The sequence below is a fragment of the Artemia franciscana genome, chromosome 6 (genome assembly GCF_032884065.1).
Source record: "Artemia franciscana chromosome 6, ASM3288406v1, whole genome shotgun sequence".
In the NCBI taxonomy this organism is placed as follows: domain Eukaryota; kingdom Metazoa; phylum Arthropoda; class Branchiopoda; order Anostraca; family Artemiidae; genus Artemia; species Artemia franciscana.
In genome coordinates this window covers 1,228,745-1,251,879 of record NC_088868.1, presented here as the reverse complement: position 1 = coordinate 1,251,879, position 23,135 = coordinate 1,228,745, and the positions used below count along the sequence as shown (strand labels likewise).

The 23,135-nt window shown below is 34.9% G+C and overlaps 1 protein-coding gene across 2 annotated transcripts in view; it reads right to left on the bottom strand.

Moving 5' to 3' along the window:
* The window catches only part of LOC136027890 (uncharacterized), a 52,202-nt gene extending 34,756 nt beyond the window's left edge, over nucleotides 1–17,446 (bottom strand). Inside the window, exon 1 of one of the 2 annotated variants that reach the window (XM_065705316.1) lies at nucleotides 17,224–17,446. The gene's annotated coding sequence lies outside the window, so the exon portion shown is untranslated. The remainder of the gene's footprint in view (nucleotides 1–17,223) is intronic. The other variant, XM_065705317.1, reaches the window with a different exon arrangement.
* Nucleotides 17,447–23,135: the final 5,689 nt, after the last annotated feature.

The window sequence follows — 23,135 nt, the reverse complement described above, 5'->3', positions numbered from 1 at the left end:
GGAAAGGCAATGGGAGACCACGGAATCAAATTGGTTGAAAAATTCCCCTCTGCTTAGATTATGTGATGATTTTGAGCATCCTGGATGAAAGTGTGAGCAAAATTAATGGGCTTTTAGAGGTTGTGCGACTTTAGGGTGCTAGAATATGTTTGAAAATTAATGTTAAAAAAATCAATCACTAAGGCTAGGAATAAGTGACGATGAAATGTTGGCATTGGTTAATGAAAAAATCGATCAGGTGGGCAGCTTCACCCACCTTGATAGCATAAAATGCTATCAGTAAATTATCTATATCAGTAAGTGTCTATTAGTAAAAACTGTGGGAGCAGTCAAGACGTAAAAAGTAGAATAGCCCAGGCTCAGGATTTCTTTTCACAGTTAAAAAAAAAGTTTAGAAGAATGGGAAAATAAGTTTTAAGTAATGCAGTGGTAAATCCACTGTTTCAATTAAACTAAGGAATTCTAGAGTAAATTCAGTTCCTTGTCTTTTGTTATCTTTTATAGAATCGTTTCGTTGCAGCTATGGTCGCTGTCAGTAACGTTTTTAGTCTGTCTTACGATTTGTCGACATCTTTGCAATCAGGAACAATAGATCTCGTATATTTTCTTAATGACACTGACGAACTTAAGAGCAAGGTTAAAAACATGAGAAAGAGGAGTGAAGACGTGTTTCATCCACTTCCTGTTGAAGAGATTGAACGGCGGCAAGATTATGAATTCAGAATGAGAATGCCCAGATGGACCCCAAAATAAACGTATAGAATAATTACGCATCAGCGTCAGATGATCTTGAAACGTAGTATCGACTTTTGGTGTTTATCCCGTTTATGGGCTACTTTCTGCGGCAGCTGCATCAGTGATTTCCTAGTCACAGACAGTTGCTGGAGTCACTGCAATACCTACTTTCTCAGCAGTGTATTTTCCGAAAGAGAACAAACAAAGGATATATCTGATACTCTGACTAATTTTTGTTAAATATTGCTGCACACAGCTATAGAGGTAGCACACAGCTTCTAGCACACAACACACCTAGGTACACAGTACATAGCCCAAACAAAAGTAAATAGCACAAGCCCAAAGCACTACAGGTGATGTACACAGCTGTAGAGGAAGATTGCAAGCTAAGTTAACTCTGTGGAGGAGAATCTGAAAACAGTCTGTAAACATGGCACAAAAATATTTCATAACGTGCTTAAAAGAATGTAGTAAGTGCATCTTCCCCATCGATTTTGAAGATTGATGCAACAGTTTCCGTCACTACGTCTACGTGCGTCCATCCTTCTTCAACCCTACGAAGACTGAAATTTTATATTAGGAGTGCCTCAGATCAAGAACTGCTGAATAGATTGGCCTTATTATCCATGCAGAGGGATGCTCCAGTCAATGCAAAATACATTTTGGAGAAACTAGCCTACAACAAAAAGGCGGCTGGATTTATTTTATAATTACATGTTTACAGTATTGCCTTAATAAGGAATGTACCTTAGGCCTATATTTTAAAGGCTCTATTTTTTCTTTTAACCGGTACTACCATCCCTCAGACAAAACATCCATCTCCTAAGAAATTAATCGCTGGGTTCACCCCTAGGGGGCTGGGAAACGGACCATAACTATTTGTCTCTAATCAATTTGAAACGGGTATAACTGGAAATGACCTGGATGGCATGTGTCAGCTGCATAGCCAGTAAAAAGGGCGATGAAAAGGGAGTAACTGGAAACTTGAATATGGCTAAATCTCGGTTTAGCAAGTGTTTTGAGGAGGGTAAATGCGTGATGCAAAACCGAGTATCCCAGTAAAATTACTGATTCATAACAAAAAACGAAAAAAGTAATGCATTTGGAGGTGAAAGGACGTGAATGCTAGCTAAAATTTAACCAGCCATTGTTGTTGATGGTTATCGCAAAGTGCAAAGAATCTATATTCAAATTTTCTCGTTTTAACAGCTCGTTTCAACTTGTTTTCAATATGACTTTTTTCTGTATTTCGAATTATTAAGTCTTTATGTACGGTATGTTATGTACGGTATGTTAAGCATGTGAAAATCGTTTTTCGTTTTAAATTAGATTCCTTCCAAGAAATTTCTTAAAGGTTTAACCCGCTTAAACAACCCAAACATGACCTTGACCCAATCTTAGCACAATAACTTCCACTGAATGCCGTAACGTCTCAGGGTATTGCGTATTTACACCAAAGGTGTCACAGAAAAAAAAAAACTCTGCTTATCGATAACTACCATGAACAGTGTGAGTAACCTTGAGAAGAGTCTTAAAAAAAGCGTAGGAAAGGCGGTTTAAAAAAGAAATTACTTTAAAAAGAGAATAAAGATTTTCAAGAATTACGACAAAAAAACAGACGATGAAGGTAATAATCCTTTTTTTTTTATTATTTTATCAAAGCTGGGTATGATTTTTGGAAAGAGTGTGTAAATGGCAAATGGTCCTCAAGAGGTGCAGCACGCTCTGCACCTCTTGAGGATAAAGTTTTGTACTTCCTTGTGGTTTTTTGTTTTGAACTTGTTGATAAAAAAAAACCGCGTTCAATATAAATGGGATTGATGTCGACGAAGATTAAACTGTCGTATTCAACCGATCAGAACATCATTTTTTTTTTTTATCTATAAAAACATGGAATTTGCATTTGCTCTGATAAGGACAGTCAGGGATGTGGCAGTGCTTTCGATTTGAAAATGACATCTTCTGTAAAAATAGTGGCTATGCCCCTACGAACTGTTGTTTTATGCAACTTTTCCCACAAAACTATAATGCTAGTCAAAATTCAGTCAAAATGTCAAGGACCTCAAAAATAATGAGATAAATGCTTAATTCGAAGTACCGTAAAGGCTTATAAGAATATGCCACTTTTGAAGGGCACGTTTACACGTCGAAATGCGAATTATTGTGAGTTCCAGAGTTTTCTTATTGTAAACAAATAGAAACAAGACGAAACATCCAAGTAAACAGGGAAATTATTATTTAAAAGAACATAAAATGTCATAGTTATAGAGAGTCTACCCCCATCTCATCTTTGTGCTAAATTTTAACACTGTAAGCAATGAAGATACAATTGAATGAAAAGGTAATGTAAAGAATACAGCATTGGACTTTACAGTCCCTACGGACGGTGCTTATTTCAATTTCTTGACCCTTCAGCCAAGAAATGCAATGGGGGGCTGGAGGCCAACCATCCTGTGCTTTCGCACACCCTTCTTGTTTACCTTCCCCAGGTTTCTGCCCATTTCAAGCTGGGTCGACTCTGGCTAAGCTTACAGAGTCAAGCCACTGACCCCCGTCCCGAACTAAATAATTGGGTATGCTAGGATTCAAGCCCCCCCCTCTTAGACAAAGGATCGTAAAACCAGCGGACCAGCCCACCTGGCTAGGATGGCTGGATACATTTTGAAAATATTGGGACACATCTGCTTTACAAGAGATGGTCTTTTAGCTCCATACATATTAAAGGGACACCCCTTATAAAACGTTTAGCTTGCAGTTTACTAAAATCTTATTGCTACTCGTGCTGCTACTACTTACCACAGCACCAAGGCGTCTGAGGCCAACATAGCTGCGTGGGCTCTTCCTCCACTGCAGTATGTTCGAACCTACACCCGTTATTTTCTCCCAAAGAGTGTAAGAACCTTGTAAGCGTGGAATAGGGCCCTGGTGACGAAACCATTTCTACCATGCTAAGTTTCTATGCACAAAAAAATAACAGGTAAAGCAACAGGAAATTTCCTTATTGTTTAACCTGTTGTTTGGTTTTTGTGCTGCTTCTGCAGTAGGCCTACAAGCTTAAAAACAAACAGCCCACAGAAACTGCAAGCTTTTCCCAAGCTATTTTATGCCTTCTTTGTGAACACTGAATTCTGACTTAAATAATTCTTGAAAATCAAAGAATTCTAGTTTTATTTCCATTTACAGAGGATTTCAGCTATGATCACGTTCCATTGTAGGTTAATCAGAGTTAACTCTATAGCGTTGCCTATAGCAAAGTCTAAAAGGCTTCAATATCTTATTATTAGTTAATTTGTTCTTCATTTATTTTTTGCCAGAGCCACTTCATATGAGAGATGGTGGTATTGACATCGGACAGGGTCATTCGATTAGAAACTGGAAGTTCTAGTGACATTTGTAAGAGTCAAAAGTGATCAGAGGACAACTAGCCACCCTCTCCGACTCTTTTCCCCCCAAATACACCTGATGAAAAAATTTAAGATGGTCATTTCGTTAGAAATAGTCCAAAAATAAATTACCAAAAACTCCGTGGTCAAAGCAACCCCCCGAGATCCCGAAGGGCATTTGTCGTAAGTTATGGCCCAGGGGCATATATTGCTTTTATGCAAGTTTTTTTCAAAGTATTTCAAAGATCAGATAAGGCTACCCCCACCCTAGAGAAAAATTTATTAACGATATTTTATTCCAAACTTAAGAGAGCTGACCCCTGACCCTCCCTCCTTGGCCTGACCCCATCCCCACAAAAATTATTACGGATACTGTATTCAAAAAAATGCGAGAACTGACCCCTGGACCTTCAAGGCTGGATCCCCCTTCCCCCGGAAGAAAGCTTTCAATATTAAATCATGAAAGCTAACCCCTGGCTCTTCTTCCATGGTTCGACCCCCTCTAAAAAATACTTTTACGATTCTTTATTTCAAGAATCATGGGAGCTGACCATTGTTGCCCATAAAGAGTGGGGTCAGGAGGTTCCAGTCTCCATGGCTAAATGATGCTTTCTCATATTTTTTTAAATTTTGTTTTAGATTTCTATTATACAGAATTGGAAGTGCCTATTATACCAGATATGCCCCTTTAAACTTCAGCTTATAGGCGCCAATGGAGTTGACTCCTGGCCCTCCCTCCATTGCGTTATTCCCACTCCAAACAAACCTATTAACGAATTTTTACTTCAAAATCATGGGATCTGGCCCCTTGCCCCCACTCCGTGACCTGACCGCCCTCCAAAAGAAAATTATTAACGATATTCTATTCTGAAGTCACGGGAGCTGACCCTTGGAAGTCTCTCCATGACCCGACACCCCCAAATTATTAATGTAATTATATTCCAAAAATCATGGGAGCTCACCCTTGACCCTCCCTTCATGGCCCAAAACGAACATAAAGTAAACAAACAATTATAGCAACCAAACACACAATAGATACTGACACAAATGAATAAATAGATCTTAAATCCAGTAAAACTTCATTCGAACATGCAAATCAAGCTAAAAATGAACAAAAATCACAACTAACAAGAATTTGGGTAATGCCTTCTTCCCTAATTGTAAAGGTATAAACATAATGTGTCATTAGCGTTTTACTGAAAACGAGTTGTATTACAATTACTTTTTTTTGTACTTATATCAACATCGAGAATGAACGTAAAAATTACAGTAAAATTAAATTATGAACTGTAGAGCATTCAGCGGTAAATGTCATTGTATGTCATACATTCAGTTTAATTTTATTAGTTCTTTCCAGGATTGTCAAAGAAAAATATAGTTTCACTACAAACAAGAGTTTGGATGCTGCCCCTTTCCCTAACTGTAAAAGCCTAAGGTCTACTGCATCATTGGCGCTTCACTGAAAACAAATTAGATTATAGACATTTTTCCGGTAATAACAGCATTAAGAATTAAAATAAAAATTACAGATAAACAAAGTCTTGGACTGATGCACTTTCAGCAATTAATATAATTATATATCTATTATTCAGTTTGATTTTATTAGTTCTTTCCAAGACCGTTTAAGAGATATAGCTTTCAATACAGCACCGGTGACTGAGAAAGCTTTGTTCTTTTACAGTTAGGAAAGGAGGTAGTAGCCAAATTCTTGTTTGGAAGGGTTTTTGTTCCTTTTCAGCTTGATTTGCATATTGCATTGAAGTTCTACTCACTTTAAGATTTATTCATTGATTCATATTTGTACCTGTTGCATGTTGGTCTTCTTATGACATTAAATAAACAAAAACAGGTTTTTCAATTGAAAGTAAGGAGCAACATTGAAACTTAAAAGGAACAGAAATTACTCCGTATATGAAAGGGGCAGTTCCCTCCTCAAGGCACCGCTCTTTACGCTAAAGTTTTTTATCGTTTAAAAAAAGTATTGTTGTGAGAAAGAGTCAAACTTTAGCGTAAAGAGCGAGGCGTTTAGGAGGGAAAAGGAGTTCTCTGATGCGGTGTTACCCCTATTTTCTAAAAGAAGGCAAATTTTCTCAGGCTCGTAACTTTTGATGGGTAAGACTATACTTGATGAAACTTATATATTTAAAATCAGCATAAAAATATGATTTTTGATGTAACTTTTGGAGTCAAAATTCTGTTTTTAGAGTTTCGGTTACTATTGAGCCGGGTCGCTCCTTACGACAGTTTGTTACCACGAACTGTTTGATGACCAGGCCAGCGCAGTCTTCTCTGTTGGAAAATCGTGTTCGCTCGATGTTACAGCTGCGGTGACGCACATCAGCATTTGAAATTTGTCGGAGTGTCGAATCTTCAGGGGGTTTCGTAAATGGTTGAACTTCGCTGAAGTAAGGACGTTGGGCTGATCTAAAAATTTTCATTTTAGCTTTAATGGTCATTTTATATTATAAGTCTTTTTTTATATTATGTTGGAAATAGGGTCAAAATGCTCATTCAAATATAGAATTCCATTATCTTGCGAAAAGATTTTCGTATTGTTCTTCTTGTTGTTGATGTTTATGATGAAAAGGCAGTGTGGTCTTTGTCGCTGTTTAAACAACGGTGTTCAAGGACCTCCATCTCATGGAAATGAACTACATTCAGTGGCCAAGTCTCAACTGCATAGAAGAAAACAGATCTAAGAGCCGATTAATAGACAAAAATTCTGGTCTTCATACCGATCTCCCGTCGATCCCACAAATAGTGCCGGAGTATAGAGAAGATGGTTTGGGGTTGCTGATTCTGTTCTGTACGTCAATGTACCAGCCTCCACGATAGCTACACTTCAACAATTGCAAATAAACAATTCTCTTGACGTAAGAAAAAAAAACTTCGAATTAAATGTTTCTTTATTTGAGAATATAAACAAAAACACAACTCTTTTTGCGACCCCACAAATGTATCTATCGTTTTTAATGTAGGCGATCAAAATAATAAAAAAAAACAACCAGTAACAAAAATAACGTCCACATAAAAAATCGATAATTTATCAGATACTAATTTATTTGTCAAAAACCTTATTAAACTGGCCAGAAATAAGAAAAAGTAAAAAAAAGGTATGAATTTGATATTTCTTTACTAAGAAACATAAGTGAACAATGAAATTATTTCAGCCCCCCCCCCCCCCCCACAAAAAAAACATCCATGACCCGTAACGAAAAGAAACACAGTAGTAGCTGTACCAAAAAATACTCAGAAAATAAAATAAAATCGCACTAAAACTAAATTATTCAGAAAATAAAATTATTTATCATAAACTAGATTGAACTGGTGGGGAGATAGAAGAAACAAAAAATCATTCAAATTTGAAGGCGCGTTTAGAGACTGTGAAGGAGGATTCAAAGATAGTAACCACAGTTTTGTAAATTAGCTTTTTGGTATTTCTTCTTTTCTGATGCTCTTCTTACTTCTTACTTCAACTCTTTTTACTCCACTTAGTTTCTTTTGTGTTATTATACTCAGTTGTCAGAAAAATTAGGAAAACTTCCATCATTTTTCTGATTATTCTAATTAACTTTTAACGTGTAATGAAATCACCCGTCAAACTCCAATCCCTCTCAAAAGAACACGCAGTGCCCACTTGCCAATCCCAATATATGTCTAGATGCTTTAACGAGAAACTGATGATCAGCTCCCCTCTCCCTAAGAAAATCATGCTTGCTCTACAAGTATACCAAGGTGATTTGGTAAACTTTGGATTCTCCTCGATTTTGACTTGAACTTCATTGTAGCTGGAACTTGACTGGGACTTTTTCAACGTGTCAGGGCTGTGCCTAAGTGAAAGGAGGAATTATTCAGAAGTGTAGAATTCAACTCTTTATATGAGCACGAAAAGAGCACGCTGTGCCCACTTGCCAATAAATATATATTATGTTTTTTTTTTTACAAAAAATAACATATATTAAAAACACAACGTAATATTGAAAACCCTGTGGGAATTAAACGGTTTAACTGAGGAAAACTCAGTTAAGAACACTTAACCGAAGAAAGTTTTTGGCTAAGAAACACTAATTAAGCCTATGTGTAACTGTACAGTTGAGACGGTATCGGAGCATCATCTTCCTTTTTTAGAGTTTCGCGAATTTTTTTGTGTGTTTTACCTTTCTTCATTGTATATTTTACCTTGAATTTCTTTTTAAAGTTGCCAATTTATGATATATGTTTAGATGCTTTTAAGAGAAGCTGACGATATCACCCCCCCCCCCCAAAAAAAAAAAATTGTGCTTGTCTACAGTTATACCAAGGTGATGTGGTAAACTTTGATTCTCCTAGATTTTGACTTGAACTTCATTGGAACTGCAACTTGACTGGGACTTTTTCAAGTTTTTAGGGCTATGCCTTGGTGAAAGGATGAATTAGTCAAAAGTGTAGAATTCAACTCCTTATATTTTTTTGTGATTTCAGAAGATCAATTCATGAAATATCTTCCGCCTAGTCTGATCATTTAGCAGCTGTTGCTTAATAGCCAAGGATAAATAAAAGAAAAACATAAACTTAACTGTTCTTACTACCCAAACATGATGTGAAGAATTTGAGAAGCCTATCTTTCAGTGCCAACTAACTAAATGCTTGTGCAAATTTACTAATGCTTTCCGGCCCGGATTTAAAGGCCCGGTGTTGATAAAGCATTTTTTCATGAAAACTACGTATTATTATTTTTTTTACAAGAGTTAATTATTCTCTTCAGATGTTTTCTAGTTTGATTTATATCAGACTAACTCCTGTTTATTCATAAATGCCACCACATAGTTTAGAAGTGGCAAAAGCCAAAAACTTTTTTTTTTTAAACTTTGCTTAAACAAAGTGACGTGACTGACGTAAACTGACGTACTGACGTACTGACTGACGTACTGACGTAGTGACGTGAGTGACGTGACATAAAAGACAGTGGTGCCTATTCAGGAAAAAGTAGAGAAACAAAATTAATTTATTGATTTGAAGGAGGGGAGGCTTTTTTGTTTCATTTCAATGAAAATACCAAACAATAGGCATTTTTCAATAAGAATAAGCAGAAAATGCACTTTTCAAAATTTTGGAGAAATAGAAACTGCGAAGAGGTGGGAAATACCCCGAATTGGCTCCCATGGTAAAAAGGTAAAAGCAAATAATACTCAAATTTATTAATCTGGTCCCATTTCAGTTTTTATTGATTTTTAATTATTTTTTTTATTACTTATCAATTAAAAATACTTGTTCCGAAAAATAGCTTTTTCAATGAAAAGTAAAGAGCCATATTGAAACTTAAGATGGCCAGAAATAAATCACTGTAATAATTCAAACTTAAAACAACAAGAAATCATTATCAACGAATAAATGAACCACAAAACAACAGAAATCAAGAAAATAACCACGTCAGGCATAAATATAACAGAAACTGACATTAACGAATAAAGCCACCTGGAAACAAGTACATATTAAAACGAATAATCAAGTCAAACTTAAAGCGAACAGAAATAAATAAAAACAGAAGTAAGGCTAACGCCACCCCCCCCAATTCCCTTAAAGTTTCTAAAGGTTATTCTGTCATTTGCTTTCTATTCAAAACTGAATGTGTTTTGATGTTTTAAGCAATTAATTTTAAAAACTTTTTGCACAAAATAAGTTTTTCAAAGGAAAGTAAAGAGCTCCATTAAGCCAAAAATGAGAGAAAATAAAGTCAAATAATCGTCCAAGCGTCAAACTATCAAAAATCACTATGAATAAATAAATGAAACTCAAAACGAAAAGAAATTACAATTAATAACCGAGTCAAAGTAAAAACGAGCAAAAATTAACATTAGTACGACTGATAAAATCCACTCCTTCTCAAGACCAGAACATAATTGTGTTTTCAGGAAAGAAAAAACGAATGGCCGTGGATTGTCAGTTTAATGATGACATTCAATCCTTAAAATTCAAAGCTCAGTAATTTGAATTTTCAAAACACATTTAGGCTTGTGTTCTTTATATGTTTTCCAATACCCTTTTCCCCACAAGTGGTTTTAGAGGAGAGGGTTGAGGGGGCACTCTCCCCAGGTGCAGAGATTTTAGGAGCGCAAATCTGAAATAAGTATCTAATATTTATAATCATTTTGTAATTTATAGAATTTTATCTTTATTAAAATAAAGTAGAGGTCGTAGCTGGCATTAAGTTACTTACTTACTGTAATAATTATATGATAATACTTAACACTTACTGTAAATATAAGCTAACTGAAGAGGCCAGAAACGCTGAATTTCCCTTACCTTCCCCTGAAGGATAGCTCATGCCCATTGAATATCCAGATGTGGACCCCCTTTTGCCCCCTCCCCCAATAAATACTGGAGCTAAGACCGTGCCTTCAACACACGCTAAAAGTTTCAGCTTAATATTATCAAACGTTCTTAAAGTACTTCTGATGCGTCCGCTTGACAACTTTTGCGGGCATAGTGTGTTTCGATTTAGTTCCATTAGTTACTATCCATCCCAATTTTTTCACCTTTGTATCTTTAGATTTAATAGAAGTAGAAGTAGTATTAGCAGTAAAATTAATTATAGTAGCCTAAGCTTTACTGACAGTAGTAGTAATAGAAGTAGTAATAATAGTAACAGCAATAGTAGTAGTCTGTGTAGAAGCGATAGTATTAGGATGAAAATATTTTCTTTTGGTCAGTTCAACATCCCTCACAACAGGCTTTGTTAGTTTTAACTTCACTCGCCAAACTCTTCCTAAGATATTGCAGTTTCACCCATTTGACAACCTGCATACAGACGGTATATTGTGATTCAGTCCCCCTCAAAATTCATTGAGAATTTCACCTCCATACCCCTAGGTATAGTTGTAATAGTAGTCACAGTAGTAATATTGATGTTACTAGTAATAATATTAACATATTGTCTTTTGATCAGCAGATCATTCCTCTTATCAAGTCTTAGAAGTTTCAACCTAATACAATTAGCCGTTGCTATACATTGCTGGTACGTCCTATTATTAACCTATATGTTTTCGTATATATGTTGCTCTTAGACTTACAATATGTTGCTCTTAGCCTTACAAGTAGTATCCATAGAAATAATACTAGTAGTAAATACAGCAGTAAGAGTAGTATTAGCAATAGTGTGCACACATTGCCTTTTGGTGAGATGATGACAATTTGCATGCACATAGCGTCTTTTGATTTAGCTCAAATTTTCGCTCAATAATCTAAATAGATTAGTCTAGTAGTAGTAGAGGTAGTAGTTTCATTGCTAGCATGCTATTATTGCCATTTTGATCATCTCCCTTATCATTTCCTAAATTTTCCAAATTAATATACTCAGTACTCTTAAAAGCAAACTAGAACTATACATTTCAAATCAAATGAGCTTCTTCAAAAGTTCACACGACCACCCTTTCTACAAAAACCTGATATGCCTCTAGGACGTAACTTACAATCCTTGCCCCCAGACCCTGGAGGATTCTGTCCCTCCCATAGGCCCTATTACAAATGGTTATCTCAAAAATTTTTTTGGATAAATTTATAGAAAATATGATCTAGGAGGGGGGCTACCCCCGATCACTTTGACTCTTAAAAAAGGAACTAGAACATCTTATTTCCAATCCAATGAGCCCTCTGTGGAGTTTATACAACCTTTTGGGAGCTTTTCATATATGCCCTTGGGGCAAAACCTATAACCCCTGTGCTGAGGGTTGTGGGGGGGGGGGTGTCATTCTCAAGGACATAATTTTCAGACCTTTCAACCTCGCTGAACAAAATTTCTATCTTCAAATTTTGATGAGATATATTTTGGGAATCGATCGTTGTGTGAGAGGGAGGTGAACTTGTTCACCTCCGATCACTTTTGACTATTAAAAAAAGGTTCTTTAAATTCAAAAATTTTTGAATAAACATTTTTTGAAGTTTCTTTGACAACAAATGGCCTTATCAAAATTTTTATAAGATCGTTTTCGGTAAATATGCAATGTGTGTGTGAGGGGGGGTACGCTTCCTCCGGTCACTTTGAATTTTAAAAAGAGTATTAGAGACATCTGATTAACAATCCAATGAGGGCATAACCAACAACCCTTGTTCTGAGGGCTGTGGCTATCTCAAATTTTGATTGGATATTTTTGGGGAAATGGTGGGTCACTTTCCACTATTAAAAAGGCCACAAAACCCTTTAACTTCCAATCGAATGAGCCCTTTTAGAAGTTTCTACTGTAGTAAATGGCCATATCAAATTTTCCATCAGATGAATTTCAGGAAAATACAAGGTGTGGGGGGGGATATCCAACCTCCGATCACTCATATCTTTAGAGGCACCAAAACTTCTATTTACCGATTAAATGAGCCCCCTCTGAAGTTTATACAATCGAAACTTTATATGCCCCCAGGGCATAAATTACAATATTTGCATTGAGGGCTGTGAGGGGGTTGTCACCCTCAAAGACATCGTTTACGGGCCTTTCAACTAGGTTAAACAAAATGGGTATCTGAACATTTTGATTGGATGTGCCTGGGGAATGGTGGGCGTGGGAGGAGGGCTAGTTGCCCTCCAATCAATTTTGACTATTAGAAAGGGCACTAACTGTTTCAATTTCTAACTGAATAAGCAATTTTGGAAGTTTATATGATAAGACCTTCGATACGAAGCGCCCTGGTCTGAGACAAAAAAAAAATTGTGCCCATATCACTCTTTACTTAGGCACCGCAATTGCGCTGCCTATGATGATGAACAAAAAAGATCCCCATAGCAATTAAGATTACTGGAAAGCACTAGTAAAAATAAACTAATTACTAATAATACTGATAATAACACCGATAATAGTAATGTTTGACAATATAGTGACCGATATGGCAACGATTATAATAAGTAATGACTGATAATATATTTTGATTGATATAATACATAATGATTGATAATAAAATGACTGATATAATGACTATAATGAATAACAACTGAATATAATAATGATAATACTGACGAAAAACATTGATAATAATAATGTTCAATATATAATTACATTGATCTCTGGAAATCTCAGCAATTTAAGATTTATTTAATTGGTATTTTTATTTTTCAATGTTAGAGTTGTAAAAGAAAATGTTTAAAACACATTTGTTCCAATCCTGTAAGTATTAAATGAAAAAAAAACAAGTTCTTTAACTGAAAGTAAGGAGCGACATCAAAACTGAAAACGAGCAGAAATTACTCCGTATATTAAAGGGGCTTTTTCGTCCTCAACGCCCCGCTCTTTACGCTAAAGTTTGACTCTTTCTCTCAACTTTATAAGTTTTAATGTCGCTCCTTACTTTCAGTTAAAAAACTTGTTTTTTTTAATTTCTGACCGTTTTTGAATTAATTAAATAAAAAAACAAGTTTTTTTTAACTGAAAGTAAGGAGCAACATTAAAACTTAAAACGAACAGAAATTCCTTCGTATATGAAAGGGGCTGCTCCCTCGTCAACGCCCCGCTCTTTACTCTAAAGTTTTTTTTACTGTTTTAAAAAGTAGAGTTGAGAGAAAGAGTCAAAATTTAGCGTAAAGAGTGGGGTGCTGAGGAGGGAGCAGCCCCTTTCATATACGAAGTAATTTCTGTTCGTTTTAAGTTTTAATGTCGCTCCTTACTTTCAGTTAAAAAAAACTTGTTTTTCTTATTTAATTTCTGAACGTTTTTGAATTAATGCATGTTTTGATTTTGGCTCTCCACAGATGAATAATTAAAACGAAATTTGCATATTTATATTACGTTTTTTCAGTTAAAAAAAAAAAACAAACAAATAAATACGCATCCGTGATCAGCCTTCTGGCAAAAAATACAAATTTCTACATTTCTGTAGATAGGAGCTTGAAACTTCTACAAAAAGGTTCTCTGATACGCTGAATCTGATGGTGTGATTTTCGTTAAGATTTTATGACTTTTAGTGGGTGTTTCCCCTTACCTTCCAAAATAATGCAAATTTTCTCAGGCTCTTAACTTTTGATGGGTAAGACTAAATTTGATTAAACTTATATATTAAAATTTATCATAAAAATTTTATTCTTTTGATGTATCTAATCGTATCAAAATTCTGTTTTTTAGTTCCGTTTACTATTCTACTATTACTATTCTTACTAGATACGTTTACTATCTGTTTTTCAGTTTCGTTTACTATTGAGCCGGGTCGCTCCCTACTACACGCTCCTACGCTCTACTACTACTCCCTACTACTACTCCCTACTACTACGCTCCCTACTCCCTACTCCCTTCCACGAACTGTTTGAAAGATATTCTGTCCTTCTTATTCGCTTTTGCTTTTACTGTGATTAAGGGTCGAAGAAAAAAAAAATGAGATGACAAAGTTTTATTAAATTGACAGCGGAGCGTTCAAAAAGGAATTTTCCAAAAATTCCAAAAAGTTCAAAAAGGAAAATTCAAAAAGAATACAAGGAATGCAAGGAATTGTATTCCTTTTTTGATTTTCAGGAATGTTTATATAATTTTGTGTTTTTCGAAATATTTAATTGAATTTTTGCTGGAACAAGTTTTCTAGCAGTAGGACACTTTTGCTCTACAAAGTAGAAAAAAAGGTCAAGAGCGTGGGGAGACGGGGGGGATAATGAGGTTAGGGGATTTCTCAGGAACAGGGGAGGCACGTATCACCTGAAACTTTGTTGTTATCAATGTTTAAATCGAAATTGGTTTTACTCTAATTTTTAAACATTAAATAGTTCATGGCAACGAACTATAAGTAAGGAGTGACTCGTGCTAATTGTTACCATAGCTGTAAAACAGGGAGTTTTCACAGCAATATATGAATACAATTAATACAATTGAATTCTTGTGATTCCAACTACAGTCAATAAGATAATTTGATTCTCTCGATAATTAGAACTTTTTTACGGTCCCTTGAAAAACCCTTGATAAACTGAAAAAAAACTCGATAATTTAAATGTGTAACGAGCGCATCTTGCCTGGCAAAACAATATAAAAATATATTTTATACATATATTTTTACACACACACACATATATATATATATATATATATATATATATATATATATATATATATTTACCGTTTATTAAAGTAGAATTAAAGTAGAGAGAAAGAGTCAAACTTAAGCGTAAAGAGCGGGGCCTTGAGAAGGGAACGGCCCCTTTCAAATATGGAGTAATTTCTGTTCGTTTTAAATTTTAGTGTCGCTCCTTACTTTCAGTTAAAAAACTAGTTTTTTTATTTAATTAAGTTGAAAGCTACACGTTAAATGCTACTAGCCTTTGAAAATCTGCTCCATCTACTGGGGAAGGGGGAATAAAAAACTGAAAAAGGCAAGTTACTTTTACGAAAATGTCATATTGATGTGGATTAGCAATCGTTTAAGGCTGCCCAGACATTCCTTGTTTTTGGAAACATCTTAAAATTGCTCAAATTTTGAGGCACCCAAAATTTTCACAATGCGCTAAAAAATCATTCAAGATCAAAAAAGGTGAAAGATAGGATAATGAATTTAAAAAAAAAACTATAAATATATTTCCATAAAATCTCCTAACAGTGGGGCCAAAACCAAAAAAAAAGTACAAGATGCTGTAGAAAGAGCAGGCCTTAAAAATATAAAACTACTATTGAAAACAATTAAGACCCTAAACTGAAAATTAATGTTATATATTTATTATTATACCAATATTATATATTTATTTATTTATATTAAAAAAGTTAGAAGTCGAGAAGGTGAAGAATGAACAATGAAAAAGTAATTTAGAATACGCTATTTTCGTTAACATAGATTTTACTTACAAATAGAAATTTAAATGATAATATTTGAATGGTTTGGATACGAGCACCCATGCGAGAGACTGCACGACGGGAACTGCTCACCCGTGATAATCAAAAATATAGCCAAAGCTTACAATCTTGAATATTAAAAAAAGGACTTGTTTTGCCCAGCAATTACACTATCCTTTGCATAGCGAAAAATATCAAGGGTATCGAAGAATTTGAAGAGTATTTTGTGAAGGTTAATAAGACTGTGGGCAAAAATATGGGGAAATGTTGAAGATTTTCGTTGAGATGATCCCTCTAAATCTTTCCCTTAACATGGTCTTCTGTTTTCCCCTTAACTTGTGCTGTGTTTACTGTGTTGTGTAAACAACATTTCGGCTTTGTCTTGTTTTTTTTTATTTTATATATTGTTTTGTTTTGTTTATGGTTTGTTTTATTAATTTTTTGTTTTGTTTTTTGTCTTATGCTATTGATTTCAGCTTACTATAATAAAAGAGTAAGGATCTAACCTCCAGATTTTGTAAGGATATTGTCGACGTCTAGCCGAATTCGATAATACATTGTGGGAAGCTTTGCATAATTCTTACCTGGACCCAAAAAGGATGGATTTTGCTTGTCCTTCAGCAACAGCCTACATATTGAGAAGGATTTTAATACTGAATATCCCAATATAATACCCAATAATACCCATAACACCCAATATCAAGTATGTCTGTATTTAGATACTCCTTTTGTTTCCCCTTCTTCAGGTTGCGTTTTCATTCGAGCAGAAAGCTCCGTTTAAGCAAGAAAATTTGGAGGCACCAGTTTTAAATTGAAGTTAGACTTAAACCTAAAAGAGATAAAGATGTGTGATATTTTCTTAGTCTCATCATTATAATATTATCTTAGAATTTCAATAAGGAGAATTTACAACTATAAAAAGGTGACTTTTAGCATGGCTGCTACCACCTATTAATACGGTAGCAGTGTTTTAATGCCACCGCGGTTTTCCGCCACAACATGTTTTCCACCACCTTTTAATTCAGGTAGGTCAGAATAGACACAGATATAGACATAGACATAGATATAAGAACAGACATAGACATAGACATAGAAATAGACATATATATTGACATAAACAAAGACATAGACATAGATATAGACAAAAATATATACATAGACCTGGATATAGACTAACCTAACCTGTCTATTCTAATCCAACTAATTCTCTTGATGATGCAAGATTTCGTGGGTGGCGGAAAACATACGGTGGTGGAAAATCACGGTGGCGTTAAACACCAAATTCATTAATACGAGTCTTCAGACTTTGTGATTTTGCTTGTTTCTATTTCGCTTACACTTACTACGTTCATTGATGATCTATCTATCGACTTTCGCGGCTAAAATTTGTCACTAATTTAAATATGTTTGTTTGAAGATCCAATTGCCAACCTGCTCACTCATTTAATTTTCTCAATTGTAATCAACTTGGTAAAAATCACACCTTAGCTCATTTTAGAACATCGCTTGTAATTTTAGTCACCAATGTGTACACAATAACTATTGACTGTGGTATTTTATCATAGGAAATTATTGATACTGGCATTTTAAACAGATTTACTATCCTTGTTGAAATTCCAAAAAGTGATGCGTAATGAGTAGGGTGTATATAATAATAAGATAAGTAAAAGAAATGTAAACATCAAAGATCAAAACGAAACTTTATCGGCTAACACCATTTTCTTTTTCATTGGCAGATAGTGGATGTTCCTACGACCCAAAAACTAGCCTGGATTTTGCTTAAATATATTAAATATTAAAAAAAACTATTTTTTTTAACTGAAAGTAGGCAGCGATATTTAAAATTAAAACGAACAGAAATTATTCAGTTTATTAAAGAGGCTGTTGCCTCCTCAACGTCCCGCTCTTTACGCTAAAGTTTAACTCTTTGTCACAACTCTACTTTTTGAAACAATCAAAACTTCAGCGTAAAGAGCGGGGCGTTGAGGAGGGAACAGTCCCTTTCATATACAGAATAATTTCTCCTGGTTTTAAGTTTTAATGTTGCTACTAACTTTCAATTAAAACAATTGTTTTTTTTTACTTAATTACTGAACGTTCTTGAATTAATGAAGGTTTTGAATTTGGCTCACCGTATATGAATAATTAAAACGCAATTTGCATATTAATTTTACTTTTTTTAAAGTAATAAGAACCGCATAGTAACCTAAGTTTGATTTTTATTTCAGTTGTTTAAGAGTGACTCCTGAATCACAAAGGCTATTTAATTAGAATAATATCCTCTTTTTAAAAATTGAAAAAGAAATTTTAGCGTAAGAGCGAGCTACTGAGGAGAGGCAACCCATCTCATATACGTGATATTTTCTTTTCGTTTTAAGTTTTAATGTTGCTTCTTACTTTTAGCTGAAAAACTTTTTTTAAAATTTCTGATCGTTTTAACTAATATCGGGAAATCCAGCTCTCCCTCCATGGAAAATTCACTTCCCCCACGAGAAATTTCTTCATGGAAAGATTCTCCCACGTAACTTAAATTATTTGCGGAATTAATTTTGTAAGGTATAGTAACAAAACGGTCAAAGAGATCGAAACTATTTTTATGAAAATGAGAGTCACAAGTTGAGCAATTCTCAAATCACTGAAATGAATGAAAGAAAAGATCTTTAGAAAATAAATGTAATAATTTATGTTTGTTTTGTTTTTTGTTATTGCTCACGTTCAGTTGGAAGAAACTTGTTTTTTTTTAATTTCATAACAACCACAACCGGTACACTTACAATATCTTTGGTTTATTGTCACATAAAAATCATAGTTATGAAGCTCCTTAAGATAAAATTAAATGCTAAGATTGGCCGGAAAATAATACAAACAAATTATTGCTTATATTACTTATATAAATTATTGCTTATATTAATATTGCTTATATTGCTTATTTATTGATTTTATTATTATTACTAACTGTTACTTTGAATTATTTTACATGATTTGAACTTTAGTCTAAAGAGCGGGGTATTAACGAGGGGGCAAAGTTTTGCGAGTTTGGCCAAATTCCTTGGCCAATTTGACATATTTTGCAACAAATATTTTTGTTCTAGGGCAAAGATTGAAATTATCAAGAGAGACTGTCACAACTACTCCATTTTCTTTGGGGGAGAGGTCTTTGGGGTTTCAGGATAGGCCGGAAGCCTTATCCATCGTCAGTTTGAAACCTCATTAGTTTGAAGTCCCCGAACAAAGAGTAGCCTACTGTAAAAATAGTTTAGTTCGGGGCTTGGTCTCCCCGATAACTATCAAACAGTTCGTGGTAACGAACTGTAGTAAGGAGCGACCCGGCTCAATAGTAACCAAAAGTCTCAAAAAATGGAATTTTGATACCAATAGCTACGTCAAAAGAATTGCATTTTAATGCTGATTTTAAATATATAAGTTTCATCAAGTTTAGTCTTACCCATCAAAAGTTAAGAGCCTGAGAAAATTTGCGCTATTTTAGAAAATAGGGGGAAACACCCCCTAAAAGTCATGGAGTCTTAACGTAAATCACACCATCAGATTCAGCGTATCAGAAAACCCTACTGTAGAAGTTTCAAGCTCCTATCTACAAAAATGTGGAATATTGTATTTTTTGCCAGATCACGGATGCGTGTTTATTTGTTTTTTTTTCCTGGGTTGATCGTATCGACCCAGTCGTCCTATAATGCTGTAAGAGGGCTCATTCTAACGGAAATGAAAAGTTCTGATGCCCTTTTTGAGTGACCGAGAAAATTGGAGGGCACCTAGGCCCCCTCCCACGCTAATTATTTTCCCAAATTCAACGAATCAAAATTCTGAGATAGCCAGTTTATTCAACGTAGTCTAAAAACCTCATAGCTATGTCTTTGGGGACGACTTACTCCCTCACAGTCCCCGTGGGAGGGGCTACAAGTTACAAACTTTGACCAGTGCTTACATATAGCAATGGTTATTGGGAAGTGTACAGGCGTTTTCAGGAGGATTTTTTGGTTGGGGGAGGGGTTGAGAAGAGGGGGATATGCTGGGGTAACTTTCCATCGAGGAATTTGTCATGGGGGAATAAAATTTCCATGAAGGGCGCGCAGGATTTACTAGCATTACTTAAAAAAAAAATGAAAAAATAAATATGAAAAAGTTTTTTCAGCTTTAAGTAAGGAGCAGCATTAAAACTTAAAACGAACAGAAATTATTACCCATATGAGGGGCTCACCTCCTCCTAATACCTCGCTCTTTACGCTAAAGTATTTTTTAGTAATTTCAACTATTTACTCTTCGGCTTTTGTGATTCAGGGGTCATTCTTAATGAATTAGGACAAAATTTAAGCTTTAATGTAAAGAGTGAGGTACTGACGAGGGGGCAAACCCCCTCATATTTGTAATATAAACATGAGAATGCAAAAGTTCTTTACGTAAGCTAATTTATACGTTACGTATATCTTTTACTAATAAAAAGATTCGTAAAAAATTAAAAGTTCTAGTTGCCTTTTTAATTAACCGAAAATCGGAGGGCAACTAGGCTTCCTCCCCCGCTCTTTTTTTCTCAAAATCATTCGATCAAAATTATGAGAAAGCCATTTAGCCAAAAAAAAAAATATGCAAATTTCGTTTTAATTATTCCTCTGCAGAGAGCCAAAATCAAAACATGCATTGATTCAAAAACGTTCAGAAATTAAATATAAAAAAAACAAGTTTTTTAACTGAAAGTAAGGAGCGACATTAAAACTTAAAACGAACAGAAATTACTTCGTATACAAAAGGGGCTGCTTCCTCATCAACGCCCCGCTCTTTACGCTAAAGTTTTTTACTGTTTTAAAAATAAGAGTTGAGAGAAAGAATGAAACTGTAGCGTAAAGAGTGGGGCGTTGATGAGGAAGCAGCCCCTTTCGTATACGAAGTGATTTCTGTTCGTTTTAAGTTTTAATGTCGCTCCTTACTTTCAGTTAAAAAAACTTGTTTTTTTATTTTATTTAATTTCCTGAAAAAGATAACAGCGATTTTTCTGATCAGCTCACAATTTACGTCCTTAAGCCATTTGGATAAGGGGACTCCGGTAAAATAAAAAGTGGCCCAAATAAAGTGCCAAAAAAGGCCGTAAAATCTTTGTTTTTCAAAATAGATTGAAATTTAAAACATCCAAGTCCTTGTGTTAAGTGGATTTTAGTGTAAGACACAATTTTTTGGTGAGATGGTCTGAAAATGGGGCCAAAATAGGACAATATCCTTTTTACTAATTGGATTGCAACTTTCAAACGTTGCTGCCTGGGACAAGAGGACCCCATGTTTGGATGGGGAGGGTGTTACAGGGTCTACAAAGAATTCGAGAAGGCTTTATTTGAATTTAACATACACCTAACGTATCGTGTGAATTTAACACACACCTAACGTTCTGTGCGAATTTAACACACATCTAACTTACCGTGTGTAGGTTAGGTCAGTTAGGTTAACCTAACCTAAAACCGTAGCCTGAAAGTAATAACCTAAAAAGTAAAAGTAACCTAAAAGGCGTACAAGTTTCACGAAGTTTCATGAAGAAGAAATAGAAATATAACACGTTTCTCGAAGACATGAATCAAGAAACATTAAGTTTCTTGAAGAATTAATCCACGTGCAACAAGTTTCACGAACAAAAAATCAGCATGCAACAAGTTTCACGAACAAAATCAAACAGTTCGTGGTAACAAACTGTAGTAAGGAGCGACCCGGCTCAATAGTAACCCAGAAGTCTAAAAAAAAATTTTGACACCAATAGTTACATCAAATGAATCACATTTTAATGCTGATTTTAAATATATAAGTTTCATCAAGATTAGACTTGCTCATCAAAAGTTAAGTGCCTGAGAAAATTTGCCTTCTCGGGCACTTAACCTACCCCCCCTAAAATACCCAAAAACGTAGAATATTGTATTTTTTGCCAGAAGACAGATCAAGGATGCGTTTTTTTTTTTTTTTCAGGGGTGATCGTATCGACCCAGTGGTCCTAGAATATTGCAAGAGGGCTCCTTCTAGCGGAAATTAAAAGTTCTAGTAACCTTTTTAAGTAACCAAAAAAAATTAAAGTGCACCTAGGCCCCCTCCCACGCATATTTTTTCCAAAAGTCACCGGATCGAAATTTTGAGGTAGCCATTCTGTCCAACTTAGTCGAAAACCTATAAATATGTCTTTGGGGACGGTTTAATCCCCCAGAGTACCCCGGGGAGGTGCTGCAAGTTACAAACTTTGACCATTGTTTACATATAGGAATGGTTATTATGAAGTGTACAGATGTTTTCAGGGAGACTTTTTCGCTTTAGGGTTGGAATGGGCCAGAAGAGGGGATTACGTGGGAGAATCTTTCCATGGAGGAACTTATCATGAGGGAAGATAATCTAAATAAATAAAAAATGTTTCGCCTGGCAGTAATAAGTAGCATTAAAACTTAAAACGAACACAAAATATTACGTATATAAGGGGGTTCGTCTTCTCCCCAATACCATGCTCTTTATGCTAAAGTATTTTTAGTACTTTAAACTATTTATTCTACGGTCTTTGTGATTCAGGGGTCATTCTGAAAGATTAGGGATAAAATTCAAGTCTTAGTGTAAAGAGCAAGGTATTGAAGAGGGGGCAAACCCCCTCATATACGTAATAAAACATGCAAATACAGAAGTTCGTTACGTAAGTTAATTCGTAGGATACGTATGTTTATTGCTAACAAAAACGTTAGTACAGAAAAAAATCTAGTTGTATTTTCAAGTAAGCAAAAATTGGAGGGTAGTTTGGCCTCCTCTCCCATCCCTTCTTTTTATCAAAATTATCCGATCAAAACTATGAGAAAGCCATTTACCAAAAAAAAGACTAATATACAAATTTCGCTTTAATTATGCAAGTGCGGTGAGCAAAAATCAAAACATGCATTAATTCAAAAACGTTCAGAAATTAAATGAAAAAAAAGTTTTTTTTTAACTGCCTGTAAGGAGCGACATTAAAACTTAAAACGAACAGAAATTATTCCGCATATAAAAGTGGTTTTTTTCTCTGCAACCCCTCACTCTTTACGCTAAATTTTTTTATTTTATAAAAAGTAGAGTTGTGACAGATTCAAACTTTAGTGTAAAGAGCGAGGGATTGCGGAGGGGACAACCTCTTCCATATACGAAAAAATTTCTGTTTGTCTTAAGTTTTAATGTCGCTCCTTACAGGCAGTTAAAAAAAAAACTTTTTTTTTTACTTAATCTATCAAGATAAGTTGAGTCGTGAAAGAAGAAATCC